The 22775-nt window shown below is 32.2% G+C and overlaps 1 protein-coding gene across 3 annotated transcripts in view; it reads left to right on the top strand.

The window, feature by feature from the left end:
- Positions 1–1393: 1393 nt before the first annotated feature.
- The window catches only part of LOC119660835 (GDT1-like protein 4), a 50153-nt gene continuing 28771 nt past the window's right edge, over positions 1394–22775 (top strand). The window contains exons 1-2 of one of the 3 annotated variants that reach the window (XM_038069706.1): positions 1394–1524; positions 1591–1676. The gene's annotated coding sequence lies outside the window, so the exon portion shown is untranslated. Of the gene's footprint in view, positions 1677–4660; positions 5460–22775 lie in introns of those variants that run through there. The other 2 variants (XM_038069705.1, XM_038069704.1) reach the window with 2 other exon arrangements.

Here is a 22775-nt window from a genome sequence, read left to right as displayed (position 1 = left end):
TGAGGAACTTTAGATTGAACGATTGTCAGCCCGGTCTCGTCAACGTTGAAAATGCGATCAGGAGGGTATCGATTTTTTTCCATTTCCGCCTTCAAAATCTCAAAAAATTCCTTTACTGCCTCACGGTTAAAGCCTTGAACACGGGCAAAAGATGTTCCTAATGGTTTCCTTAAAGAAAATTCGTGTTTGTGTCTTCGTAGAAAAAGGTCTAACCACGAACGCCCTGCTATTTCCTTTGTAAAATTGTTGGGTATTCCCGCCGAACATCTATTCGTGTTAGACCATAGTATTTCGCTTCCATTAGAAGAATATACTCCACGAGTTTCTTTTCTATATTAGGTGGAAGTACAGTTTTCCTGCCTAGCGTTTTTCAGCAATTTTTTCAGACTCTCCTAGATCGTGCACCAACCTTCTTAATGTAGTCCTCGGTACGCCAAACATTTTTACGGCTTTTTTGTAACCCATCGTCTTACTCCTGACTGCATCTATAGCTTTTTTCATTTGTTCCGGGTCCCATGTTTTCCTCTTTTTGGCTACGGTTAACATAATGCTGTTCCGGGGCATCTATAGGAAACAATACAGCAATCTTTAATACTTTTGTGTTTCAAACATCGATTATGGCCCCCGGAGGCCATAATTGAAACCGAACGGGGGGCCATATTAGACTTATGCAATCACAGAAAAAAAAAAGCAAAAAATAAAACGAAAAGTAAGCCGTGCTTCAGCATTACCTTGATATGTAATACTGCTGAACCTGTAAAAACTTTTTAGCACAAAACACCATTTAAACATGCCACATTTACAGGAATACCGACAACAAATATCTTCTTGGAAGAAAGTTAGAAGAACACAAAGAACAGAAACTAGAATTTGTCTCTACCATTTGTCATTTAAATGACATATGGATACATGAAAAAACAGCTGTTAAAATTGTGGTTGTTGCACAGTGGCGTTTTTATCTGTGGCTGTTTTGTGTCGCGTAGAATCGTAGGGGGCCAAAATACCAGCAGGGGCCAAATTTAAACCTTCCCCTCTACCACTACTGGATAGTTTTTCTGTTATTTGAAAATGAAAAGTAATGGAAGCTGAATTCCAAGTCAGGTTTGCAATCATATGAATTACCGTCTAACACTGACTGCTATTATTTTTTCGCAGCTGTATATTTAAATATTCGACCATGTTCGACCTGTAATGCACTACAGGTATTTCCCAGGGGTGCACTACAAAACCGTCACAGTCTAATATGATATCTACGATCGACATATCTCATTTGCTCTAATTATCAGCACTACGTGCTTCATGTTTGTAGATTAATTGATGATATCAATTCGTGATAGGGCTTACGTTTTCATCACGCATTTGTTGATAGCACCATTTTAATTATTCTATTAAGACAACTCAGATTAGGCAATAAAATTATTCACCTCGTTGTGAAGATGAGATTATTGCCAAAAAAAATGCGATTACACTTTCAATTGAAGTAGACAAGAAATATAATAGTTCCTGTGCTTCAAATTTTCTATTGTTAATGATAATCTACGGAGAAAAATTAAAGAGATTCTAGTATCGTTGAATTATTTTTGTATTTAGGACGGTTATGTACGAAAGGAAACGTATGATTCGAGGGTGAAAATTCAGGACAGTGCGATATTATTATATTACATGACTTCGGGCCGGTAAGTTCGATTCTTGTTTTGTTTCTTAAAATATATTTGAAAGTAAATTTCCTAGTGACGAGTATAGTTTTTCATGTGAGTAAGTTAATTGTGAAATTGTATTAAACCTGCTTCGTTGCATTCGGAGAGCGTGTGATGAAATCCTTAATTTTTGTGGATATTTTAAGGATAATATTGCGTAATGTACTTAGTGTTGGTGGTAATTTATAGTTAACGAACTTCTTCATTCGTCCGGTTTTGATGGCAAATAATTATTTTTAGAGCAAATGATTCGATAATCACCGTTTTACTTCGAATATATCGATTTTTTCGAGGTCAGCGGCTCCCTTTATCAGTGCTTAATGTAGTGTAGATATGTTGGGGTAACTTTTTCAGTATTTTTTTTTTTTTTTGTGGTTGGAAATTTCAATGGAATAATATCTTTTACTAAATTTTAGTTTATTTAGTGTAGGATTTGTATGACAAATAAGAAATTTTGTGTAAAACAAAACCTCAATGATTCAATGTCTGTCTGTCACACGGATTTTTCTCCAAAACGGCTAAACCGATCCGAACGAAATTCGGTGGACAGATGGAAACTATGAAATCCCACGCATACAGCGAGTGGCATAAATTTAGGTGGAGTTTAAAGAGGGGCTCCTCATACATGCGAAGGGGAGATTCAAATGAAAGGTCCCGATTTGTACTTTTCGAAATTGACATTAGTTTTGGCATAAATTGCAAAGTGCGTGAGTAAGGAGTCAAAATGTACGCACTTGAAGTGAGACAGGACTCATTTTCGGAAACTACCCAACCTAAAAATCCGAAAAAAATCAGGGTGGTGCGCCTACACGAAATCTAGGCCTCAAAATATGTCCCATTCCGATATCTGCTCAAATAAACTTACTAATAATATATAACTACTTTTTAGAAATTTACTGAAAAATCCCCCTTAAATTCATCCTATGACTTCCGAATTTTGTACCAGCATAGAAGACAATATTTCGTATATATGTGCTAAATTTCGTGGAAAACTGGCAATTAACGCCAAAGTTATACCAGTTCAAATTTAGCAATTTCGCGCGAATTTACTGCTTCCAAAGCCATGCCATGCCATAAGACGCTGACGTCATAATTACCCGGAATAATTAACATTCGCGTGAAATATTGAAGTTGCATTTATGAAGAATCTACTTATCTGCAGCCCTTTTTAAGGTTTTGTGTAAAACACTTATGTGAAATCTAATCTTCGAGAACTGTTCCATTCCGGTATCTGCTCAAAAAATTTACTAATAGTATATTATCAACCTTTAGAAATTGACTAAAAAACTCCCCTTAAAGTTATCCTAAGTGTACTAAGTGCACCGACATAGATGACAGCCTCGTGCATACCCATGCCAACTTTCATGAAAATCCAACTATTAGTGGGAAAGTTATAACAGTTGAAACTTATCAATTTCGTGCTAATTAACAGCATTCTAAGCCATACAAATAAGATGCTGACGTCATAATTAACGAGAATAATTGACATTCGAGTGAAATATTAAAATTCCATTCAAGAAGAATCTAATTCTCCTTAGCCCTTTTTAAGGTTTTGTGTAAACACGTTACCGTTAATTCCCTTAATTCTGAGGTTATTTGCTTCAGAAACCCCAGTGGGAAGTGGAGCACAGTGTCAGAAAACAAAAACCTGCATTTAAGCATTGCTAACCACACTCTCAAGCCGAAATCAAACATTAAATACCTGGGAATCTCCCTCAACAACAAACTCAAATCCGACCCTCACGTCAGATCCGCTGTTGCCAACCTCAGCTCCCTTAAAAAACCTCCTCTCATCCCGGGCCCTGTTCCCTGCCACCAAAACCCTTTTATACAAAACTCTTATTCGTCCAATCCTCACCTAGGGTTTCCCAGCATGGGCTACCATGTCATCGAACGTAGCAGAAGCCCTCCAACGCTTTGAAAGGACGATACTCAGGAAATGCAAGGCCAAACCTAAAATTTCACAAGAACTCCCGCCTGTACGACCTTTCCGGGGTTTGCCCCATAATTCCGCACATGTTCAAGATCTCGCTAAGCGCAATGCATTGTTACGCGAGCAAAGGTACTACGTGTCAGGACTGGCTATCCTCTCAGACAGTAATTATCGTCTCAACCATCACGTCTCCTTTCCCTCCTTCATCCCCTCCTTTCATCAAAGCTCCTCCCGGGACTTTCACAGAGGCTAAACGCGTAAGTCCAATGTTCTGGCAGTCAATCCCCGCGCAGGTGTAGGTCACCTTTTATTATTTTTCTTTACTTAGTCCAGATTAAGACAATAGACAGTAATTAACCTGTACAATATGTAATGCCTGCAAGCATTAACTTCTTCCCTAAATTAATGTCCCTCCTTCTACCAATTAGGCTCCACAATACATGCCCTGCAATCCTACAGTCCTTTCATCCCTCCCACCTTGGGTCACTGTCCTTGCACAGGTCCAAATCGAGTAAAAGGTAGCCCTTTCTCAGAATGCTACCGCCATTGAGAAAGGACTGCGGTTTACTCGAATTCCGTAGATCAATTCTGTCCACCGGTGCCTAAAAACTCCCTTTTTTCCGTTTTCCAGTACGGAGTACTATTTTGTGTTATGTTTGTTTAGTTGTAAGTTATAAATTATTCTTAGGTTTAAGCATGAGCATTGACGTGCACCACCTTTTCACTTAATAACATGTAACCGGCTAGGCCGGATATTTCCGTTGGTTAGCGTTACATACTTAATAAGTCACGCTTGAGCTTTTAAGTGATTATTCCTTTTGTACCGCGCGTGTATTTCTTTTCTTTGCTCAATAAATAAATCTGAAATCTATTACTTTGCAAACGAATTCTACCCTATAAACGTATCCAATTCCTATAAAATCTCTATTTTATGGTAGACGTTGAGCCACGTACGCGTGCATATGACTATGGGGCTTCCCCATCTAGAATTTTATAGGAAACTACAGGTTTTTGCTAAGTCAAGGTTGATACCAGAGCGTATCGACTTGATGTCTACAATTCTCCAATGTGGCAGATTTCTTCTTTATCATGAATGGCCGCGTTTGACTTAGCCCCTATTATGTCCGCTATGCCACCAAGAGACTGTCGAATTTAGCTTTTGACAACCCTTGTCTGCTGATGTCTTCGTCGTTGATGTCAATTTGACAGTTCCCTTGACAGTAGCATAAAAGTGGTGAATGAAAAACGTAACACGGTGAATGTCGATTTGTTTCACGCTCGCGGTGAATGTTTTTTCGGGGATTTTATATGATTTCTCGTTACGCGGTGACGAGCGGTTGAAAATCTGGCTTTGTTGTTCGTATAGTGCACAATAGTTCTCTTGTTCTGGTGACTGCAAAATTGCACTAAACAAGTTTGTTTGTTTGCCTTTCGGGAGTATTGTTGCGTTAGCCTTCGATTGATGGTTTGGATCCCGTGTTAGTGCTGATGACGTTTGGTCGGGCTCCGTAGGAGCAATATTATTTCGCTAGTCGGCTAAGTGGTCCATTAAAAATAAAGTTCAATCGCGTGTGCAATCGGGTCGCAGTGCTCTCACCCCGTTTAAAGTGCGCGGATATAATAACTTTTCCGGGAATAATTAGATACTGCGCGAAATTAGTCACTAAATTACTAAGTTCTAAACCTAAGGATAAGAATAAAGGGTACAAAGGAGGACGACACTATGTTCAAACGTAGTTAATTTATGCGACGAACACGTAGATTGCTTGTTCAGGACCTTGTCTTCACCGAATCCGCGTTCAGGTTCTCTGTTTGAAAAATACTTTGGGGTAAGTTTGTTTGACTTAAAAATAGCAGTTTGTCAGAATGTTTTTGGAGCCATAGCTTGAATATACATATTTTTGGTTCGAACGTCACGGTTACAAATGGCTTCTGATTAGAAAGAAGTTCCCCTAAATTTTGTAGTTCGCCTGATTTATTCCGGATGATCCCGGCGACCAGCACTCAAAGGATTGTACCGACTGACGACGCAGCTCAGCTGATGGGCAACAGGTCGATGGGATTTATTTTCTATTATATTAGGACCCATCGGAGCTACACCTTTAGTAATTTGATAGAGAGAATCACCCTTGAAAGTAGCATCAACCTATTATCTCTCTAATGTGTTTGATCAACATTTTATTCTGAGTAAATCTTATCCAAATGAAACCACCTTTGGGCATTCATCTGGAAGAATTTTTCTCTTTTATTGGGGAAACATTCTGTTGAAGAAAGATGCGTATAGTAAATTTCCTCCACCGAATAGGAACCTCTCATCTAAGTAATCTCAGTAAGTCACGTGCTGCGTTGTTACCGAGCGTAGAGCGGTTATTCTGCTAGAAACAAAAGTACAAGTAGCTTGGGCTCTAAATGGACCCACGACACCAAATATTTATTTGTTTTTTATTTGAATTTCCAAATATTGTTTTCGTTCTTTTTTCGTTGATTTGAAACAAAAATATCACAAAATCTAAATGGCCACGCATTACGTGTATTTCTGGAAGATAAGTTTGAATTCGGGAGCGATAATATCCTCAGTAGAAGGGGGATTATGTGACGACGAACTTATTAGTAATAGAGAAAAAGTGGAGAATGTTAAAATGTTCTGTTTGTAGTTAAGTCTAAAATTGATAGACCAGTAGCTTACTCCAAACTACAATTTTATTTTATTATGTATATATATTTAGTACTTTCCAAATAATGAAAAAAAAACCCAATTTTCGATTTTGAAATTTTAGGGTATCAGAGTCAAAAAGCAAGTGTATAGCCTTTGATTTTTTGATGACGAAAATGGGTAAAAGCTGAAAAATCATTTTTCGAGGATTTAGACGTTAATTTCTCGTTTAGTACTTTCCAAATAATGAAAAAAAAAACCCAATTTTCGATTTTGAAATTTTAGGGTATCAGAGTCAAAAAGCAAGTGTATAGCCTTTGATTTTTTGATGACGAAAATGGGTAAAAGCTGAAAAATCATTTTTCGAGGATTTAGATGTTAATTTCTCGTTTAGTACGTTCCAAATAATGAAAAAAAAACCCAAATTTCGATTTTGAAATTTTAGGGTATCAACGTAAAAAAGCAAGGTTATAGCCTTTGATTTTTTGATGACGAAAATGGGGAAAAGCTGAAAAATCATTTTTCGAGGATTTAGACGTTAATTTCTCGTTTAGTACTTTCCAAATAATGAAAAAAAAAACCCAAATTTCGATTTTGAAATTTTAGGGTATCAACGTAAAAAAGCAAGGTTATAGCCTTTGATTTTTTGATGACGAAAATGGGGAAAAGCTGAAAAATCATTTTTCGAGGATTTAGACGTTAATTTCTCGTTTAGTACTTTCCAAATAATGAAAAAAAAACCCAAATTTCGATTTTGAAATTTTAGGGTATCAACGTAAAAAAGCAAGGTTATAGCCTTTGATTTTTTGATGACGAAAATGGGGAAAAGCTGAAAAATCATTTTTCGAGGATTTAGACGTTAATTTCTCGTTTAGTACTTTCCAAATAATGAAAAAAAAAAACCAAAATTTCGATTTTGAAATTTTAGGGTATCAACGTCAAAAAGCAAGGTTATAGCCTTTGATTTTTTGATGACGAAAATGGGGAAAAGCTGAAAAATCATTTTTCGAGGATTTAGACGTTAATTTCTCGTTTAGTACTTTCCAAATAATGAAAAAAAAAACCCAAATTTCGATTTTGAAATTTTAGGGTATCAACGTAAAAAAGCAAGGTTATAGCCTTTGATTTTTTGATGACGAAAATGGGGAAAAGCTGAAAAATCATTTTTCGAGGATTTAGACGTTAATTTCTCGTTTAGTACTTTCCAAATAATGAAAAAAAAAACCCAAATTTCGATTTTGAAATTTTAGGGTATCAACGTAAAAAAGCAAGGTTATAGCCTTTGATTTTTTGATGACGAAAATGGGGAAAAGCTGAAAAATCATTTTTCGAGGATTTAGACGTTAATTTCTCGTTTAGTACTTTCCAAATAATGAAAAAAAAAACCAAAATTTCGATTTTGAAATTTTAGGGTATCAACGTCAAAAAGCAAGGTTATAGCCTTTGATTTTTTGATGACGAAAATGGGGAAAAGCTGAAAAATCATTTTTCGAGGATTTAGACGTTAATTTCTCGTTTAGTACTTTCCAAATAATGAAAAAAAAACCCAAATTTCGATTTTGAAATTTTAGGGTATCAACGTCAAAAAGCAAGGTTATAGCCTTTGATTTTTTGATGACGAAAATGGGGAAAAGCTGAAAAATCATTTTTCGAGGATTTAGACGTTAATTTCTCGTTTAGTACTTTCCAAATAATGAAAAAAAAAAACCAAAATTTCGATTTTGAAATTTTAGGGTATCAACGTCAAAAAGCAAGGTTATAGCCTTTGATTTTTTGATGACGAAAATGGGGAAAAGCTGAAAAATCATTTTTCGAGGATTTAGACGTTAATTTCTCGTTTAGTACTTTCCAAATAATGAAAAAAAAAAAACCCAAATTTCGATTTTGAAATTTTAGGGTATCAACGTAAAAAAGCAAGGTTATAGCCTTTGATTTTTTGATGACGAAAATGGGGAAAAGCTGAAAAATCATTTTTCGAGGATTTAGACGTTAATTTCTCGTTTAGTACTTTCCAAATAATGAAAAAAAAAACCAAAATTTCGATTTTGAAATTTTAGGGTATCAACGTCAAAAAGCAAGGTTATAGCCTTTGATTTTTTGATGACGAAAATGGGGAAAAGCTGAAAAATCATTTTTCGAGGATTTAGACGTTAATTTCTCGTTTAGTACTTTCCAAATAATGAAAAAAAAACCCAAATTTCGATTTTGAAATTTTAGGGTATCAACGTAAAAAAGCAAGGTTATAGCCTTTGATTTTTTGATGACGAAAATGGGGAAAAGCTGAAAAATCATTTTTCGAGGATTTAGACGTTAATTTCTCGTTTAGTACTTTCCAAATAATGAAAAAAAAAACCAAAATTTCGATTTTGAAATTTTAGGGTATCAACGTCAAAAAGCAAGGTTATAGCCTTTGATTTTTTGATGACGAAAATGGGGAAAAGCTGAAAAATCATTTTTCGAGGATTTAGACGTTAATTTCTCGTTTAGTACTTTCCAAATAATGAAAAAAAAAACCCAAATTTCGATTTTGAAATTTTAGGGTATCAACGTAAAAAAGCAAGGTTATAGCCTTTGATTTTTTGATGACGAAAATGGGGAAAAGCTGAAAAATCATTTTTCGAGGATTTAGACGTTAATTTCTCGTTTAGTACTTTCCAAATAATGAAAAAAAAACCAAAATTTCGATTTTGAAATTTTAGGGTATCAACGTAAAAAAGCAAGGTTATAGCCTTTGATTTTTTGATGACGAAAATGGGGAAAAGCTGAAAAATCATTTTGCGAGGATTTAGACGTTAATTTCTCGTTTAGTACTTTCCAAATAATGAAAAAAAAACCAAAATTTCGATTTTGAAATTTTAGGGTATCAACGTCAAAAAGCAAGGTTATAGCCTTTGATTTTTTGATGACGAAAATGGGGAAAAGCTGAAAAATCATTTTTCGAGGATTTAGACGTTAATTTCTCGTTTAGTACTTTCCAAATAATGAAAAAAAAAACCCAAATTTCGATTTTGAAATTTTAGGGTATCAACGTAAAAAAGCAAGGTTATAGCCTTTGATTTTTTGATGACGAAAATGGGGAAAAGCTGAAAAATCATTTTTCGAGGATTTAGACGTTAATTTCTCGTTTAGTACTTTCCAAATAATGAAAAAAAAAAAACCCAAATTTCGATTTTGAAATTTTAGGGTATCAACGTAAAAAAGCAAGGTTATAGCCTTTGATTTTTTGATGACGAAAATGGGGAAAAGCTGAAAAATCATTTTTCGAGGATTTAGACGTTAATTTCTCGTTTAGTACTTTCCAAATAATGAAAAAAAAAACCAAAATTTCGATTTTGAAATTTTAGGGTATCAACGTCAAAAAGCAAGGTTATAGCCTTTGATTTTTTGATGACGAAAATGGGGAAAAGCTGAAAAATCATTTTTCGAGGATTTAGACGTTAATTTCTCGTTTAGTACTTTCCAAATAATGAAAAAAAAAACCCAAATTTCGATTTTGAAATTTTAGGGTATCAACGTAAAAAAGCAAGGTTATAGCCTTTGATTTTTTGATGACGAAAATGGGGAAAAGCTGAAAAATCATTTTTCGAGGATTTAGACGTTAATTTCTCGTTTAGTACTTTCCAAATAATGAAAAAAAAAAACCAAAATTTCGATTTTGAAATTTTAGGGTATCAACGTCAAAAAGCAAGGTTATAGCCTTTGATTTTTTGATGACGAAAATGGGGAAAAGCTGAAAAATCATTTTTCGAGGATTTAGACGTTAATTTCTCGTTTAGTACTTTCCAAATAATGAAAAAAAAAACCCAAATTTCGATTTTGAAATTTTAGGGTATCAACGTAAAAAAGCAAGGTTATAGCCTTTGATTTTTTGATGACGAAAATGGGGAAAAGCTGAAAAATCATTTTTCGAGGATTTAGACGTTAATTTCTCGTTTAGTACTTTCCAAATAATGAAAAAAAAACCCAAATTTCGATTTTGAAATTTTAGGGTATCAACGTAAAAAAGCAAGGTTATAGCCTTTGATTTTTTGATGACGAAAATGGGGAAAAGCTGAAAAATCATTTTTCGAGGATTTAGACGTTAATTTCTCGTTTAGTACTTTCCAAATAATGAAAAAAAAAACCAAAATTTCGATTTTGAAATTTTAGGGTATCAACGTCAAAAAGCAAGGTTATAGCCTTTGATTTTTTGATGACGAAAATGGGGAAAAGCTGAAAAATCATTTTTCGAGGATTTAGACGTTAATTTCTCGTTTAGTACTTTCCAAATAATGAAAAAAAAAAACCCAAATTTCGATTTTGAAATTTTAGGGTATCAACGTAAAAAAGCAAGGTTATAGCCTTTGATTTTTTGATGACGAAAATGGGGAAAAGCTGAAAAATCATTTTTCGAGGATTTAGACGTTAATTTCTCGTTTAGTACTTTCCAAATAATGAAAAAAAAACCCAAATTTCGATTTTGAAATTTTAGGGTATCAACGTCAAAAAGCAAGGTTATAGCCTTTGATTTTTTGATGACGAAAATGGGGAAAAGCTGAAAAATCATTTTTCGAGGATTTAGACGTTAATTTCTCGTTTAGTACTTTCCAAATAATGAAAAAAAAACCCAAATTTCGATTTTGAAATTTTAGGGTATCAACGTAAAAAAGCAAGGTTATAGCCTTTGATTTTTTGATGACGAAAATGGGGAAAAGCTGAAAAATCATTTTTCGAGGATTTAGACGTTAATTTCTCGTTTAGTACTTTCCAAATAATGAAAAAAAAACCCAAATTTCGATTTTGAAATTTTAGGGTATCAACGTAAAAAAGCAAGGTTATAGCCTTTGATTTTTTGATGACGAAAATGGGGAAAAGCTGAAAAATCATTTTTCGAGGATTTAGACGTTAATTTCTCGTTTAGTACTTTCCAAATAATGAAAAAAAAAAACCAAAATTTCGATTTTGAAATTTTAGGGTATCAACGTCAAAAAGCAAGGTTATAGCCTTTGATTTTTTGATGACGAAAATGGGGAAAAGCTGAAAAATCATTTTTCGAGGATTTAGACGTTAATTTCTCGTTTAGTACTTTCCAAATAATGAAAAAAAAAACCCAAATTTCGATTTTGAAATTTTAGGGTATCAACGTAAAAAAGCAAGGTTATAGCCTTTGATTTTTTGATGACGAAAATGGGGAAAAGCTGAAAAATCATTTTTCGAGGATTTAGACGTTAATTTCTCGTTTAGTACTTTCCAAATAATGAAAAAAAAACCAAAATTTCGATTTTGAAATTTTAGGGTATCAACGTAAAAAAGCAAGGTTATAGCCTTTGATTTTTTGATGACGAAAATGGGGAAAAGCTGAAAAATCATTTTTCGAGGATTTAGACGTTAATTTCTCGTTTAGTACTTTCCAAATAATGAAAAAAAAACCAAAATTTCGATTTTGAAATTTTAGGGTATCAGAGTCAAAAAGCAAGTGTATAGCCTTTGATTTTTTGATGACGAAAATGGGTAAAAGCTGAAAAATCATTTTTCGAGGACTTAGACGTTAATTTCTCGTTTAGTACGTTCCAAATAATGAAAAAAAAACCCAATTTTCGATTTTGAAATTTTAGGGTATCAGAGTCAAAAAGCAAGTGTATAGCCTTTGATTTTTTGATGACGAAAATGGGTAAAAGCTGAAAAATCATTTTTCGAGGATTTAGACGTTAATTTCTCGTTTAGTACGTTCCAAATAATGAAAAAAAAACCCAATTTTCGATTTTGAAATTTTAGGGTATCAGAGTCAAAAAGCAAGTGTATAGCCTTTGATTTTTTGATGACGAAAATGGGTAAAAGCTGAAAAATCATTTTTCGAGGACTTAGACGTTAATTTCTCGTTTAGTACGTTCCAAATAATGAAAAAAAACCCAATTTTCGATTTTGAAATTTTAGGGTATCAGAGTCAAAAAGCAAGTGTATAGCCTTTGATTTTTTGATGACGAAAATGGGTAAAAGCTGAAAAATCATTTTTCGAGGATTTAGACGTTAATTTCTCGTTTAGTACTTTCCAAATAATGAAAAAAAAACCCAATTTTCGATTTTGAAATTTTAGGGTATCAGAGTCAAAAAGCAAGTGTATAGCCTTTGATTTTTTGATGACGAAAATGGGTAAAAGCTGAAAAATCATTTTTCGAGGACTTAGACGTTAATTTCTCGTTTAGTACGTTCCAAATAATGAAAAAAAAAACCCAATTTTCGATTTTGAAATTTTAGGGTATCAGAGTCAAAAAGCAAGTGTATAGCCTTTGATTTTTTGATGACGAAAATGGGTAAAAGCTGAAAAATCATTTTTCGAGGATTTAGACGTTAATTTCTCGTTTAGTACTTTCCAAATAATGAAAAAAAAAACCCAATTTTCGATTTTGAAATTTTAGGGTATCAGAGTCAAAAAGCAAGTGTATAGCCTTTGATTTTTTGATGACGAAAATGGGTAAAAGCTGAAAAATCATTTTTCGAGGACTTAGACGTTAATTTCTCGTTTAGTACGTTCCAAATAATGAAAAAAAAACCCAATTTTCGATTTTGAAATTTTAGGGTATCAGAGTCAAAAAGCAAGTGTATAGCCTTTGATTTTTTGATGACGAAAATGGGTAAAAGCTGAAAAATCATTTTTCGAGGATTTAGACGTTAATTTCTCGTTTAGTACTTTCCAAATAATGAAAAAAAAACCCAATTTTCGATTTTGAAATTTTAGGGTATCAGAGTCAAAAAGCAAGTGTATAGCCTTTGATTTTTTGATGACGAAAATGGGTAAAAGCTGAAAAATCATTTTTCGAGGATTTAGACGTTAATTTCTCGTTTAGTACTTTCCAAATAATGAAAAAAAAAACCCAATTTTCGATTTTGAAATTTTAGGGTATCAGAGTCAAAAAGCAAGTGTATAGCCTTTGATTTTTTGATGACGAAAATGGGTAAAAGCTGAAAAATCATTTTTCGAGGACTTAGACGTTAATTTCTCGTTTAGTACGTTCCAAATAATGAAAAAAAAACCCAATTTTCGATTTTGAAATTTTAGGGTATCAGAGTCAAAAAGCAAGTGTATAGCCTTTGATTTTTTGATGACGAAAATGGGTAAAAGCTGAAAAATCATTTTTCGAGGACTTAGACGTTAATTTCTCGTTTAGTACGTTCCAAATAATGAAAAAAAAACCCAATTTTCGATTTTGAAATTTTAGGGTATCAGAGTCAAAAAGCAAGTGTATAGCCTTTGATTTTTTGATGACGAAAATGGGTAAAAGCTGAAAAATCATTTTTCGAGGATTTAGACGTTAATTTCTCGTTTAGTACGTTCCAAATAATGAAAAAAAAACCCAATTTTCGATTTTGAAATTTTAGGGTATCAGAGTCAAAAAGCAAGTGTATAGCCTTTGATTTTTTGATGACGAAAATGGGTAAAAGCTGAAAAATCATTTTTCGAGGATTTAGACGTTAATTTCTCGTTTAGTACGTTCCAAATAATGAAAAAAAAACCCAATTTTCGATTTTGAAATTTTAGGGTATCAGAGTCAAAAAGCAAGTGTATAGCCTTTGATTTTTTGATGACGAAAATGGGTAAAAGCTGAAAAATAATTTTTCGATGATTTAGACGTTAATTTCTCGTTTAGTACTTTCCAAATAATGAAAAAAACACCCGATTTTCGATTTTGAAATTTTAGGGTATCAGCGTCAAAAAGCAAGTGTATAGCCTTTGATTTTTTGATGACGAAAATGGGTAAAAGCTGAAAAATCATTTTTCGAGGATTTAGACGTTAATTTCTCGTTTAGTACGTTCCAAATAATGAAAAAAAAAACCCAATTTTCGATTTTGAAATTTTAGGGTATCAGAGTCAAAAAGCAAGTGTATAGCCTTTGATTTTTTGATGACGAAAATGGGTAAAAGCTGAAAAATCATTTTTCGAGGATTTAGACGTTAATTTCTCGTTTAGTACTTTCCAAATAATGAAAAAAAAACCCAATTTTCGATTTTGAAATTTTAGGGTATCAACGTAAAAAAGCAAGGTTATAGCCTTTGATTTTTTGATGACGAAAATGGGGGAAAAGCTGAAAAATCATTTTTCGAGGATTTAGACGTTAATTTCTCGTTTAGTACTTTCCAAATAATGAAAAAAAAACCCAATTTTCGATTTTGAAATTTTAGGGTATCAGAGTCAAAAAGCAAGTGTATAGCCTTTGATTTTTTGATGACGAAAATGGGTAAAAGCTGAAAAAATCATTTTTCGAGGATTTAGACGTTAATTTCTCGTTTAGTACTTTCCAAATAATGAAAAAAAAACCCAATTTTCGATTTTGAAATTTTAGGGTATCAGAGTCAAAAAGCAAGTGTATAGCCTTTGATTTTTTGATGACGAAAATGGGTAAAAGCTGAAAAATCATTTTTCGAGGACTTAGACGTTAATTTCTCGTTTAGTACGTTCCAAATAATGAAAAAAAAACCCAATTTTCGATTTTGAAATTTTAGGGTATCAGAGTCAAAAAGCAAGTGTATAGCCTTTGATTTTTTGATGACGAAAATGGGTAAAAGCTGAAAAATCATTTTTCGAGGACTTAGACGTTAATTTCTCGTTTAGTACGTTCCAAATAATGAAAAAAAAACCCAATTTTCGATTTTGAAATTTTAGGGTATCAGAGTCAAAAAGCAAGTGTATAGCCTTTGATTTTTTGATGACGAAAATGGGGTAAAAGCTGAAAAATCATTTTTCGAGGATTTAGACGTTAATTTCTCGTTTAGTACGTTCCAAATAATGAAAAAAAAACCCAATTTTCGATTTTGAAATTTTAGGGTATCAGCGTCAAAAAGCAAGTGTATATATAGCCTTTGATTTTTTGATGACGAAAATGGGTAAAAGCTGAAAAATCATTTTTCGAGGATTTAGACGTTAATTTCTCGTTTAGTACTTTCCAAATAATGAAAAAAAAACCCAATTTTCGATTTTGAAATTTTAGGGTATCAGAGTCAAAAAGCAAGTGTATAGCCTTTGATTTTTTGATGACGAAAATGGGTAAAAGCTGAAAAATCATTTTTCGAGGACTTAGACGTTAATTTCTCGTTTAGTACGTTCCAAATAATGAAAAAAAAAACCCAATTTTCGATTTTGAAATTTTAGGGTATCAGAGTCAAAAAGCAAGTGTATAGCCTTTGATTTTTTGATGACGAAAATGGGTAAAAGCTGAAAAATCATTTTTCGAGGACTTAGACGTTAATTTCTCGTTTAGTACGTTCCAAATAATGAAAAAAAAACCCAATTTTCGATTTTGAAATTTTAGGGTATCAGAGTCAAAAAGCAAGTGTATAGCCTTTGATTTTTTGATGACGAAAATGGGGTAAAAGCTGAAAAATCATTTTTCGAGGATTTAGACGTTAATTTCTCGTTTAGTACGTTCCAAATAATGAAAAAAAGACCCAATTTTCGATTTTGAAATTTTAGGGTATCAGAGTCAAAAAGCAAGTGTATAGCCTTTGATTTTTTGATGACGAAAATGGGTAAAAGCTGAAAAATCATTTTTCGAGGATTTAGACGTTAATTTCTCGTTTAGTACGTTCCAAATAATGAAAAAAAACCCAATTTTCGATTTTGAAATTTTAGGGTATCAGAGTCAAAAAGCAAGTGTATAGCCTTTGATTTTTTGATGACGAAAATGGGTAAAAGCTGAAAAATCATTTTTCGAGGATTTAGACGTTAATTTCTCGTTTAGTACTTTCCAAATAATGAAAAAAAAACCCAGATTTTCGATTTTGAAATTTTAGGGTATCAGAGTCAAAAAGCAAGTGTATAGCCTTTGATTTTTTGATGACGAAAATGGGTAAAAGCTGAAAAATCATTTTTCGAGGATTTAGACGTTAATTTCTCGTTTAGTACTTTCCAAATAATGAAAAAAAAAACCCAATTTTCGATTTTGAAATTTTAGGGTATCAGAGTCAAAAAGCAAGTGTATAGCCTTTGATTTTTTGATGACGAAAATGGGTAAAAGCTGAAAAATCATTTTTCGAGGATTTAGACGTTAATTTCTCGTTTAGTACTTTCCAAATAATGAAAAAAAAAACCCAATTTTCGATTTTGAAATTTTAGGGTATCAGAGTCAAAAAGCAAGTGTATAGCCTTTGATTTTTTGATGACGAAAATGGGTAAAAGCTGAAAAATCATTTTTCGAGGATTTAGACGTTAATTTCTCGTTTAGTACGTTCCAAATAATGAAAAAAAGACCCAATTTTCGATTTTGAAATTTTAGGGTATCAGAGTCAAAAAGCAAGTGTATAGCCTTTGATTTTTTGATGACGAAAATGGGTAAAAGCTGAAAAATCATTTTTCGAGGATTTAGACGTTAATTTCTCGTTTAGTACGTTCCAAATAATGAAAAAAAGACCCAATTTTCGATTTTGAAATTTTAGGGTATCAGAGTCAAAAAGCAAGTGTATAGCCTTTGATTTTTTGATGACGAAAATGGGTAAAAGCTGAAAAATCATTTTTCGAGGATTTAGACGTTAATTTCTCGTTTAGTACTTTCCAAATAATGAAAAAAAAACCCAATTTTCGATTTTGAAATTTTAGGGTATCAGAGTCAAAAAGCAAGTGTATAGCCTTTGATTTTTTGATGACGAAAATGGGTAAAAGCTGAAAAATCATTTTTCGAGGATTTAGACGTTAATTTCTCGTTTAGTACGTTCCAAATAATGAAAAAAAAACCCAATTTTCGATTTTGAAATTTTAGGGTATCAGAGTCAAAAAGCAAGTGTATAGCCTTTGATTTTTTGATGACGAAAATGGGTAAAAGCTGAAAAATCATTTTTCGAGGATTTAGACGTTAATTTCTCGTTTAGTACTTTCCAAATAATGAAAAAAAAAACCCAATTTCGATTTTGAAATTTTAGGGTATCAGACGTCAAAAAGCAAGTGTATAGCCTTTGATTTTTTGATGACGAAAATGGGTAAAAGCTGAAAAATCATTTTTCGAGGATTTAGACGTTAATTTCTCGTTTAGTACGTTCCAAATAATGAAAAAAAGACCCAATTTTCGATTTTGAAATTTTAGGGTATCAGAGTCAAAAAGCAAGTGTATAGCCTTTGATTTTTTGATGACGAAAATGGGTAAAAGCTGAAAAATCATTTTTCGAGGATTTAGACGTTAATTTCTCGTTTAGTACTTTCCAAATAATGAAAAAAAAACCCAATTTTCGATTTTGAAATTTTAGGGTATCAGAGTCAAAAAGCAAGTGTATAGCCTTTGATTTTTTGATGACGAAAATGGGTAAAAGCTGAAAAATCATTTTTCGAGGATTTAGACGTTAATTTCTCGTTTAGTACGTTCCAAATAATGAAAAAAAAAACCCAATTTTCGATTTTGAAATTTTAGGGTATCAGAGTCAAAAAGCAAGTGTATAGCCTTTGATTTTTTGATGACGAAAATGGGTAAAAGCTGAAAAATCATTTTTCGAGGATTTAGACGTTAATTTCTCGTTTAGTACGTTCCAAATAATGAAAAAAAAACCCAATTTTCGATTTTGAAATTTTAGGGTATCAGAGTCAAAAAGCAAGTGTATAGCCTTTGATTTTTTGATGACGAAAATGGGTAAAAGCTGAAAAATCATTTTTCGAGGATTTAGACGTTAATTTCTCGTTTAGTACTTTCCAAATAATGAAAAAAAAACCCAATTTTCGATTTTGAAATTTTAGGGTATCAGAGTCAAAAAGCAAGTGTATAGCCTTTGATTTTTTGATGACGAAAATGGGTAAAAGCTGAAAAATCATTTTTCGAGGATTTAGACGTTAATTTCTCGTTTAGTACGTTCCAAATAATGAAAAAAAGACCCAATTTTCGATTTTGAAATTTTAGGGTATCAGAGTCAAAAAGCAAGTGTATAGCCTTTGATTTCTTGATGACGAAAATGGGTAAAAGCTGAAAAATCATTTTTCGAGGTTTTAGACGTTAATTTCTCGTTTAGTACGTTCCAAATAATGAAAAAAAAAACCCAATTTTCGATTTTGAAATTTTAGGGTATCAGAGTCAAAAAGCAAGTGTATAGCCTTTGATTTTTTGATGACGAAAATGGGTAAAAGCTGAAAAATCATTTTTCGAGGATTTAGACGTTAATTTCTCGTTTAGTACGTTCCAAATAATGAAAAAAAAACCCAATTTTCGATTTTGAAATTTTAGGGTATCAGAGTCAAAAAGCAAGTGTATAGCCTTTGATTTTTTGATGACGAAAATGGGTAAAAGCTGAAAAATCATTTTTCGAGGATTTAGACGTTAATTTCTCGTTTAGTACTTTCCAAATAATGAAAAAAAAACCCAATTTTCGATTTTGAAATTTTAGGGTATCAGAGTCAAAAAGCAAGTGTATAGCCTTTGATTTTTTGATGACGAAAATGGGTAAAAGCTGAAAAATCATTTTTCGAGGATTTAGACGTTAATTTCTCGTTTAGTACGTTCCAAACAATGAAAAAAAAACCCAATTTTCGATTTTGAAATTTTAGGGTATCAGAGTCAAAAAGCAAGTGTATAGCCTTTGATTTTTTGATGACGAAAATGGGTAAAAGCTGAAAAATCATTTTTCGAGGTTTTAGACGTTAATTTCTCGTTTAGTACGTTCCGAATAATGAAAAAAAAACCCAATTTTCGATTTTGAAATTTTAGGGTATCAGAGTCAAAAAGCAAGTGTATAGCCTTTGATTTTTTGATGACGAAAATGGGTAAAAGCTGAAAAATCATTTTTCGAGGTTTTAGACGTTAATTTCTCGTTTAGTACGTTCCGAATAATGAAAAAAAAACCCAATTTTCGATTTTGAAATTTTAGGGTATCAGAGTCAAAAAGCAAGTGTATAGCCTTTGATTTTTTGATGACGAAAATGGGTAAAAGCTGAAAAATCATTTTTCGAGGATTTAGACGTTAATTTCTCGTTTAGTACTTTCCAAATAATGAAAAAAAAACCCAATTTTCGATTTTGAAATTTTAGGGTATCAGAGTCAAAAAGCAAGTGTATAGCCTTTGATTTTTTGATGACGAAAATGGGTAAAAGCTGAAAAATCATTTTTCGAGGTTTTAGACGTTAATTTCTCGTTTAGTACGTTCCGAATAATGAAAAAAAAAACCCAATTTTCGATTTTGAAATTTTAGGGTATCAGAGTCAAAAAGCAAGTGTATAGCCTTTGATTTTTTGATGACGAAAATGGGTAAAAGCTGAAAAATCATTTTTCGAGGTTTTAGACGTTAATTTCTCGTTTAGTACGTTCCGAATAATGAAAAAAAAACCCAATTTTCGATTTTGAAATTTTAGGGTATCAGAGTCAAAAAGCAAGTGTATAGCCTTTGATTTTTTGATGACGAAAATGGGTAAAAGCTGAAAAATCATTTTTCGAGGTTTTAGACGTTAATTTCTCGTTTAGTACGTTCCGAATAATGAAAAAAAAAACCCAATTTTCGATTTTGAAATTTTAGGGTATCAGAGTCAAAAAGCAAGTGTATAGCCTTTGATTTTTTGATGACGAAAATGGGTAAAAGCTGAAAAATCATTTTTCGAGGATTTAGACGTTAATTTCTCGTTTGGTACTTTCCAAATAATGAAAAAAAAAAACCAATTTTCGATTTTGAAATTTTAGGGTATCAGAGTCAAAAAGCAAGTGTATAGCCTTTGATTTTTTGATGACGAAAATGGGTAAAAGCTGAAAAATCATTTTTCGAGGATTTAGACGTTAATTTCTCGTTTGGTACTTTCCAAATAATGAAAAAAAAAACCAATTTTCGATTTTGAAATTTTAGGGTATCAGAGTCAAAAAGCAAGTGTATAGCCTTTGATTTTTTGATGACGAAAATGGGTAAAAGCTGAAAAATCATTTTTCGAGGATTTAGACGTTAATTTCTCGTTTAGTACTTTCCAAATAATGAAAAAAAAACCCAATTTTCGATTTTGAAATTTTAGGGTATCAGAGTCAAAAAGCAAGTGTATAGCCTTTGATTTTTTGATGACGAAAATGGGTAAAAGCTGAAAAATCATTTTTCGAGGATTTAGACGTTAATTTCTCGTTTGGTACTTTCCAAATAATGAAAAAAAAACCCAATTTTCGATTTTGAAATTTTAGGGTATCAGAGTCAAAAAGCAAGTGTATAGCCTTTGATTTTTTGATGACGAAAATGGGTAAAAGCTGAAAAATCATTTTTCGAGGATTTAGACGTTAATTTCTCGTTTAGTACTTTCCAAATAATGAAAAAAAAACCCAATTTTCGATTTTGAAATTTTAGGGTATCAGAGTCAAAAAGCAAGTGTATAGCCTTTGATTTTTTGATGACGAAAATGGGTAAAAGCTGAAAAATCATTTTTCGAGGATTTAGACGTTAATTTCTCGTTTAGTACGTTCCAAACAATGAAAAAAAAACCCAATTTTCGATTTTGAAATTTTAGGGTATCAGAGTCAAAAAGCAAGTGTATAGCCTTTGATTTTTTGATGACGAAAATGGGTAAAAGCTGAAAAATCATTTTTCGAGGTTTTAGACGTTAATTTCTCGTTTAGTACGTTCCGAATAATGAAAAAAAAACCCAATTTTCGATTTTGAAATTTTAGGGTATCAGAGTCAAAAAGCAAGTGTATAGCCTTTGATTTTTTGATGACGAAAATGGGTAAAAGCTGAAAAATCATTTTTCGAGGTTTTAGACGTTAATTTCTCGTTTAGTACGTTCCGAATAATGAAAAAAAAACCCAATTTTCGATTTTGAAATTTTAGGGTATCAGAGTCAAAAAGCAAGTGTATAGCCTTTGATTTTTTGATGACGAAAATGGGTAAAAGCTGAAAAATCATTTTTCGAGGATTTAGACGTTAATTTCTCGTTTAGTACGTTCCAAATAATGAAAAAAGACCCAATTTTCGATTTTGAAATTTTAGGGTATCAGAGTCAAAAAGCAAGTGTATAGCCTTTGATTTTTTGATGACGAAAATGGGTAAAAGCTGAAAAATCATTTTTCGAGGATTTAGACGTTAATTTCTCGTTTAGTACGTTCCAAATAATGAAAAAAGACCCAATTTTCGATTTTGAAATTTTAGGGTATCAGAGTCAAAAAGCAAGTGTATAGCCTTTGATTTTTTGATGACGAAAATGGGTAAAAGCTGAAAAATCATTTTTCGAGGATTTAGACGTTAATTTCTCGTTTAGTACGTTCCAAATAATGAAAAAAGACCCAATTTTCGATTTTGAAATTTTAGGGTATCAGAGTCAAAAAGCAAGTGTATAGCCTTTGATTTTTTGATGACGAAAATGGGTAAAAGCTGAAAAATCATTTTTCGAGGATTTAGACGTTAATTTCTCGTTTAGTACGTTCCAAATAATGAAAAAAGACCCAATTTTCGATTTTGAAATTTTAGGGTATCAGAGTCAAAAAGCAAGTGTATAGCCTTTGATTTTTTGATGACGAAAATGGGTAAAAGCTGAAAAATCATTTTTCGAGGATTTAGACGTTAATTTCTCGTTTAGTACGTTCCAAATAATGAAAAAAAAAACCCAATTTTCGATTTTGAAATTTTAGGGTATCAGAGTCAAAAAGCAAGTGTATAGCCTTTGATTTTTTGATGACGAAAATGGGTAAAAGCTGAAAAATCATTTTTCGAGGATTTAGACGTTAATTTCTCGTTTAGTACTTTCCAAATAATGAAAAAAAAACCCAATTTTCGATTTTGAAATTTTAGGGTATCAGAGTCAAAAAGCAAGTGTATAGCCTTTGATTTTTTGATGACGAAAATGGGTAAAAGCTGAAAAATCATTTTTCGAGGTTTTAGACGTTAATTTCTCGTTTAGTACGTTCCAAATAATGAAAAAAAAACCCAATTTTCGATTTTGAAATTTTAGGGTATCAGAGTCAAAAAGCAAGTGTATAGCCTTTGATTTTTTGATGACGAAAATGGGTAAAAGCTGAAAAATCATTTTTCGAGGATTTAGACGTTAATTTCTCGTTTAGTACGTTCCAAATAATGAAAAAAAAACCCAATTTTCGATTTTGAAATTTTAGGGTATCAGAGTCAAAAAGCAAGTGTATAGCCTTTGATTTTTTGATGACGAAAATGGGTAAAAGCTGAAAAATCATTTTTCGAGGATTTAGACGTTAATTTCTCGTTTAGTACTTTCCAAATAATGAAAAAAAAACCCAATTTTCGATTTTGAAATTTTAGGGTATCAGAGTCAAAAAGCAAGTGTATAGCCTTTGATTTTTTGATGACGAAAATGGGTAAAAGCTGAAAAATCATTTTTCGAGGATTTAGACGTTAATTTCTCGTTTAGTACGTTCCAAATAATGAAAAAAAAACCCAATTTTCGATTTTGAAATTTTAGGGTATCAGAGTCAAAAAGCAAGTGTATAGCCTTTGATTTTTTGATGACGAAAATGGGTAAAAGCTGAAAAATCATTTTTCGAGGATTTAGACGTTAATTTCTCGTTTAGTACGTTCCAAACAATGAAAAAAAAACCCAATTTTCGATTTTGAAATTTTAGG

The sequence above is a fragment of the Hermetia illucens genome, chromosome 7, assembly GCF_905115235.1.
Source record: "Hermetia illucens chromosome 7, iHerIll2.2.curated.20191125, whole genome shotgun sequence".
In the NCBI taxonomy this organism is placed as follows: domain Eukaryota; kingdom Metazoa; phylum Arthropoda; class Insecta; order Diptera; family Stratiomyidae; genus Hermetia; species Hermetia illucens.
This window is presented reverse-complemented; position numbering and strand designations above follow the sequence as displayed.